This window comes from Limanda limanda, chromosome 22 (assembly GCF_963576545.1).
Source record: "Limanda limanda chromosome 22, fLimLim1.1, whole genome shotgun sequence".
NCBI lineage: Eukaryota > Metazoa > Chordata > Actinopteri > Pleuronectiformes > Pleuronectidae > Limanda > Limanda limanda.
This window is the reverse complement of record NC_083657.1, coordinates 12,711,875-12,719,671: the sequence shown is the minus strand read 5'-3', so window position 1 is coordinate 12,719,671 and position 7,797 is coordinate 12,711,875.

Below are 7,797 nucleotides of genomic sequence, written 5' to 3'. Positions count from 1 at the left end.
GCAGTGCCTGGAAAGTGCTGCAGCAACTTTGTCAGCTCACTCACCCAAGGCTTCCAAACAAGCAGAGGTAGGAGGTGTTTCTACCATTTTCTATTGGATAATGAGAAGTAAAACAGAAAAAAGAATTTCTATCCCTCTTAAAACAGTGTTACCTTCAGTGTTATACCTGGTTTCAGTGTTGTGGTGGCTGTTCATGTGTTTTTCTTCTCTATGTGGGACAGAAGTGGTGCTGAACGTAAAATGGAGACATGTGCTCCATCAGCCCTGTTATAGTGCTAACTAACACAGTCTAGACACACAGCTGGTGTGTCACACAGTAGCTTTGTTCCTAATTTAGCCCTCTGCACAGGTCTGCTCGGCAACAGCGTGTGTTGTGCATGTGTGTCGGCGTGTGCGTTCGTGTGAGACTGAAGCTACTACAGTGACTCTCCGGTGAGGCCTCCTGTGCAGCAGAGGCTTGTAAAGGGCTCCATGCTGCAGGTCTCCCCCTATGCCGAGCACAGTCCAGGCCAGACAAGCCGATGATGGAGCCGGGGCCGTCCGCTGTGAGCACATCAATCCCGCTCGTCCCGACACCAGCCCCCCCGCTGACTCCCCTTCACATTCTGTTCAGTCCAGAACAGTGATCAGCACACGCACGCCCACATCCGCTCGCAGGAAGCCAGACGAAACCTGACAAGGAGATCGCGAGCCAGCCACCTCTGTGATGTGGAGCAGCTGCATGTGCAGTGTACCCGACAACGTGGGGTAAATAACACAACAATGTGTGTTATCTTTTTCTCAGAGGATAAGAACTTCTGGTGTTACTTGGGACGAGTTTGGGATTTTAAAACTCATTTTATTTTCCTAAAAGGGTTTCTTTTTAATGCGCATTCAAACTTAACATATAGATTAAAATTAAATCGACTAAATTGATCCCAGACTGAGGAATTTCACTTGTTGCAGCAGCCCATGGACCACGTGAAAATGTAAAAATAGACTCACAAATGCAATGAAATTAAATAATCTAAAAACTAGAATATATACATAATATACAGCTTTTACTGCATATGGAAATATATGTAGAGAGTTGAACTTAAGTAAACTGCAGTTACAAGATGTAAACTGTAAACTCAATTACTGTGCCAAATTACTTTTTAATCAAAATAGTGCCAGTAATGGTGAGAAGTTGTGATATGTAAACAATGAAGCATTCATTTTACGTTCTGAATAGTGTTGTGGAGTTTTCTAATTTGCAGCCATTGTTCAGAACGGTACGGTGCTAACTCACTGAGTGCTTTCAACTCATGTGATCAGCCTTAAAATAAACACCAACCACGCAAGTTTCTCTGGTTCTTAATGCGTTTCTCTCAGAGGAACACGAGGGCTGTTTATTAGATTTCTTAATTGTCCAGTTAATCCATTGTGTATTGTTTTTTCCCCCCTCTATTTAAATTGTCACCGAGCTGTGAATTGCACAGTAGGAAATTAGTTTTCTCGATGATAGAATTTTCGAAAATCAATTAATTACGATAAATAACCAAAGACTACAGGTTTAAGAATATAGTTATCAACAATAATACATTTAATTTGTTTTCACAGGAAGTGACACAGTGTCACAACACTCTGCTAAATACTTTATAAGCGATAAGTTGTGTTCATTGTGCTTTTTGAGAATGGCTTTTTATATATTTTTGTGTATTCGGGGTTTTCAGTAGACTGTTTCTGGAAGTGCTCTTTGGCAACAGCCAGCAATAATATTTTGGAAAGGTAATTGAGGTGAAATGTTATGAGCTGCGATGACCAGGAGAGCTTCTTGTCAGCCTCTCGCAGGAAAAAAAGGTGTGAAGGAAATTTTAGGTTTCATCTCTGTTTGCAGTGAAAAGACGATGCTGAACCTCGCCGTCCTCTCTGCCGCTTTCTGTGATGGGTTCAACCACCGGACACTTTGAGCAGCTGAAAAGAGTGCGAGGCAGCAAAAGAGCACTCGGGGCACAGTCGTCCCGGTTACACCGCACAGCACCTCAAGAGGAAATGATAAAAGTGGCTGTGCTCAACCTGGGGGTCAACCTGCTGATGGGGCCGCTCCAGGGGCCCCGGCAGTTCTCACCGTGATCTTTTTAAGCTTGGTCAAATCGTAAGAAACGGCCGCATCATACATGAAGAACAGCAGCGTCTCATGCTTGTGTTCGACCACAGGGAGCACTTCACTGACAAACTGAAAAATCCACATAAACACTCGGTCTTCTTCACGCCGCTTTCACTCAAACCTACAAGGAGAACAGACGAGGAGCATTTGACTCGATTTTAATGAAGATGCACTTCCCCAGCTATTTAAATAACAAAATGGCCCTCAGTCATAAATTTAACTAACAAGTGTTTACATGGCTTTAGCAGGAGTTTGCATCGGGCTATATCTCACAAGGCTGCGATGCGCTTCCCTGGGACTGCTGATGACTCGGCAGCTAATTAGCTAATTAAAACAAACCACGTTAATTTTGTATGACTCTGTATAATTTGAGCAAATATGTGGGACTGAATTTGAAGATATAAGAAAAGCGAACCAGTGCTGAGTGAGACAGCGCTAGCATTGACTTAATGAGCATCGCCTGAAAAAGAAGGTTTACATAAACAGCCTAAAAGAATGATGGTCTTACAATGTAAACACTATCAATCTCAGATGACATTTTTATTAACTAATAAAAAATGAAGCGCAGTCATAATTTCCCAATAACAAACATGTGCGGTGGAGCCACAAGGGGAGAAAACAGAACTATTACGGAGAATTTTTCTTTACTTTATTATTCAGCATGTGAAGTTCTTATTTGTCTATTTATTGAAAAAAAATGATACAGTAAAATGAAGTATTATCTAAAAAACATTTAAATTCCACCCTAAACAAGTTAAATTCAAGCAAAACTATATATGTCTAACAAATTTAACAAACTTCTACTGTTTTACTATTACTACTTTGCTTTACTATTCTTCCATCCATGTAATTTTTCAATACTCTGATTTCTATCTTGTGTTATTGTTTGAGTGGTTTCTTTTTCGTCCATGTGCATTTGCGAATTTAATATTTCCCATACAAAATGAAAAGGGTCCAAATAAACAGTCTTCTACAAACATTGTGATTTTTGTCTCAAGAAATATATTTCTTCTTCTTTCCCTGAAATAATAATTGAACCCGTCAATTTCTTCTCAAAATCTGAATGTAGAAAACATTTGATTTACAGGAAAAATCCAAAGTATTTAGTTGGCAACACAACATGTTATATAAAGCTCATGATCCATGTTTTTAGCTTAGAGAAAAACTCAAAGGGCCTCTGAGCTAAAACCAGTGTGTGTCCCCTCTGGGCTACTGTACAAAGATGCTGGGGCAATATGGCGGCCTCCATGGACTCAGGAGCTCCTGGGATGAAGACATGGAGCTCTCACTCAAAGGTAACACAGCAGTAATAATTTTCACTTCATCATAACTACTGAAAAGATCATTATGAACATCACGTCACATTCAAAGACATGGTGCTAACGTTTCATGCTGAAACTGTTATGTGTTAAGCTAATTAAAACAAGAAACAGCAGACAATTTGGCTCCTGATGCACAGGTGTAACTAATTGAAATATATTGATTATGGCAGTTAAAATAATACCCAGCATGCAGTGCTACACCTTTTAATAGCGGCCATCTTGTGTCACTGTAAGAAAAGGCTCCTGTGTAGTAATAATAATCTTCTGTGGGGGTGTGCCTGTAGCAGGAAGTTGCTACTTAGCATGCTAGCTTACAGGGACACTTCCCTTTAGCTTCCTTGCTAGCTTCATCTGTGCTGAGGCAAGTTAAAGTCACTACTGTAAGAACGGCAGCCATTGTTACTGCGTCAGTGCAGCTGCCGGTTAAACATCCAGGAGGAAGTCATGTAGAGGGGCTGCTGCAGAAAGTTCTTCCTCCATGTTGTTAACTCTGAGAAGCTACCTGCAAAGAGGAGGTAAATATTTAACTCAATTCAATTTTATTTGTAGCCTATTGTGGCAAACTAATGAGAGTGATACTTATAGCTGTAATGATGTTATTAATGATAGCACCACCAGTTGATAATAATAATAATAGCAATAATAAGTGTACAAAGTGCTTCACAAAAAATTAATGAACCAAAATAAAAGTTTAAATTTTAGGCGCCAAATCATAACATATTGTGTTGGATAATTTAAAATGTTTAAAGGAACCCTCCAGTTCCCACAATGAGCAGCACAGTGGTGACTGTGGCGAGAACAAACTCCCTCTTTAACTGGAAGGAACCTCCGACTGGTTGTTATAATGAAAATAATATAATAAAATAATCATTTTCAGTTGGACATCAGGTGTTTCGGCCTTTTAATAGCCAGCTGTGTCAGATCTGGATCCTGTAGCTCTATGAGAGAGAGAGATCAACATTATACAGAGAGACAGAGAAAACCCCCACAATGTTCGTGATTAATATGATAAAATACGTGAGGAGAGAGAGAGGTCGTGCTCAGTGCATGATGGGAGTTCCCCCACCAGTCTAGGCCTGGAGCAGCATAACTTAGGGATGGGACTTAAACAAGAATCTGTGTTTGGTATAACTCTTTTCACACATATACAGCGGCTAACATTACTAATCTTGGATAGAGCAGCGTCAACACACTTCTCATGGTTACTACAATTTGCTCCATTATGTTTGCTAATTTTTGGGGAAACCACAATATTTCCATGAGCGTGAAGCAGAGGCTTCTGGTTTGTTTTTACAGTATCAGTGACCGGCCGAGCCAAGCTGACCCTCCTGGTTTGGCTTACTGTCAGCACAATTTCTTCATAAAGTGTCAGGAGCAATTTGCACCTGTAAATCAAGGTTTTCTCTCTTTTTCCATGTGGCACAGTATGCAGTGTTTGGTTTGTATAAAGGTGTGTGACCTGTTAATTAAAAAAGAGGGATCTCTCTGCATAACAAGAACCCACAGAAACTATTGAAGGCTTAATATCGCACAGTAGCTTTGATTTGTCGCTACTGTCTTTTCCACCCGCTGATAGTTACTCTGCCTGAAGCAGGCTGTCTGCAGCAGCCCATATTAATGTTATTGATCATTGTCAACTTTTGTGCTTCTTCATCCACTCCTAGTATGGAGTTTATTTGCTTTTGTTTTTTCTTGGCTAGTAAAGGTTTCTTTTTTCATTAGTCCCTCTCCTTCTTTTCCCCAATAACCTGTCCCCTTTATTGCACACAGTCCTTAGAAAGTGACATCTTGGGAAACTGAATCAAAGTTTCAATAAAGCCTGGACTGCTGTGGGCTTTGACAAGTGAGGTGGCTGAAGTGGAACAGTACAGCAAGAGACTGAAGGAAGACATATCGGTTCCAGAAAGATAAATAGTTCATGAAGCTGTTGACTTCACCATTTTATTACTTTTGTCTCAGAGTTTTCCGCCTGCCTGCAGCTCTTTTCTGCCCACAAATTATTCATGGTGCTCCCAACAGGCCCGAGCTGTCAATCTCTGCATCAGGAGTTGGTGGGGAAGATGGGAGTGATACGTTTGTCACAAGCTCAGGTGCTTGCATAGTTGCTAGGCTCTATAACATTAAAACCGCTACCATGATCCCATGCAACTGTTTCAGCTTTACTTAAAAAAACACAAAGCTGTGGCATTGAAGAGTCTGTAGTTAGACAAGTCTTCTACGTACTTTTTTCTTTTTCTTACCTTCTTTTACTTCCATGAGTTTGACTTTTTGTATCTGCTGTGTTTTTTTAATCTGATCCAGGTGCTGTGGTCAGGATAATGTCTGCTGCAGCCACAGGAGGCCCAACCTGAAGGTAAACACTAATGATGGCTACACATACGGACATGCATGCTCCATGTGTGAAAACATTACACACACCTCGTAGTTCAAAAAGGGGCTGTTTTTATTTAAACATTAAGCTTTCACTTACTGATGACCACAGTTTTAAAGTTTCAAAAAAGTAGACAAGTTATGCTCATAGTCAGGTTCATGATATTCAATTGGGTTATTACTCTTACATATTTAACACATTTCTGTCCTCCTACAGCCCAGTGCTGCAGCTTCTCTTTCCAGTCTGTCTTAAAAGCTTGGCTTTAGCACCTGTCTCTTTAATACAGGGGCTGAGATGTGTCACACAAGCGCTTTAACAGAAAACATGTATGCAAAAGACACAACACAACCACAACAGACGTGAGGGAAATCGGACATGGAACATTAAATGAGCAGTTAATTACTACGGTCAAGTGAGCCGTCGTTTGCGAAAACCTGGACAAAGCAGTTGCCATTTGAATTTTGATTCTTTCTTATTTGGGTTGTCACACTACAGGTGCTTGTAGCACCCAAAAAGGAAAATCCCACCTGTACCATGGCCCCTCAAAAAGACAGGTATCACATTTTCAGCGGCGACTGACCTGACTGGTTTTCACAAACGTCGGCTCACTTGACTGCAGCAAGAAACACAAGAAATTTGCTGCATAAAGTAACACCAGCTGTTGCTCACTTCCAGTGTGATTGTGTTTCTGTTGTTTCTAAGGAACTCTCTTTACCACAGACTTTGAGCTTTTTAACTTTGCAGAACTTTAGCAGACACAATTTCACATAATACATCAGAGGAAACTACCACTTTCACTTCAGCCATTGCTTTGTGAGCTGCTGGTTTGAAACCTCGAGTCTGGTATTTTATCCAGCATCATCTTAGTATTTTTAAACCAGAAGTAACCATAATTGAAGGAGCTGTGGTGCAGCCATTGGACAATACTAGCTTTCAATTACATCAGGGATGCCAGGGTGAAATTGGACAGGGGGCCAGATTTTTTCAAGCAAGACCTCAGGGGGCCGGATTACACTTTCGGACTGAAAAGGCCAAACACTGACTCAACACATGGATAGGTAGGTTATTTGAAATTATTCATGAAGGCCTACACATCAATAAGAAATTGCATCGGCACCAAAATAGCCTCACAATGAGGCCTAAAATTACATAGCCTAAAGCAGGAGACAGTTACCCTCTAAAAACGTTACATTTTCCTATCCATGCAAGTAGCCTACATTTATAAATTAGAAACGCAACAAAATAGACTAGGTGCCAACAAAACACATTTCCTATAAAAAACAAAAGTGTAAACTGTTAATTACTTTTATTATATTTATTGAAGGCTTGCACATGAAAACAAGTCAATGCAAAATAAAGCCAATTAAAAGAAGGCCAGGCCAAGTAGGCCTAAACGAGTCACAGAAAGAAAGCGCCAGAATAAAGTAGTCCAACATTAGACCATGTGATTGAATATCCAGTAGGAATTAGTAAAACAAAACGGTTCTTGAAAAAATAGGCAAATATGAGCTATCTAAAAACTAAATTGGCTCAATAACAGATGAGGCACATTAACTTTGCCAGTCATCACCAGTCACCAACCCATATTTCCACACACCCATGTGCCTTTATGGCACTAGCCTGGCTATCAGTCAACCCCAGCCCCTTTTATTCCCTCCCCCCCATATCACACTGGAAATTATAAAATATATCATACTCTCTGTATATTCTTTGTATACATAAGTCTATATACACATATTTATACATGTGTACATGTTATAATTACTATTATTATATCACTATTACTATTATTAGTATATATACTGTTGCTGCCATTATTACTATATACTGCTTTTATATTGGTATAATTACTATCATATATAAATATATATTATGTTATATTATATACTATATATACTGTACTATTCTTATATACTGTCTAACAATAACATTACCATCTGTTTATCTATCTATCTATCTATCTATCTATCTATCTA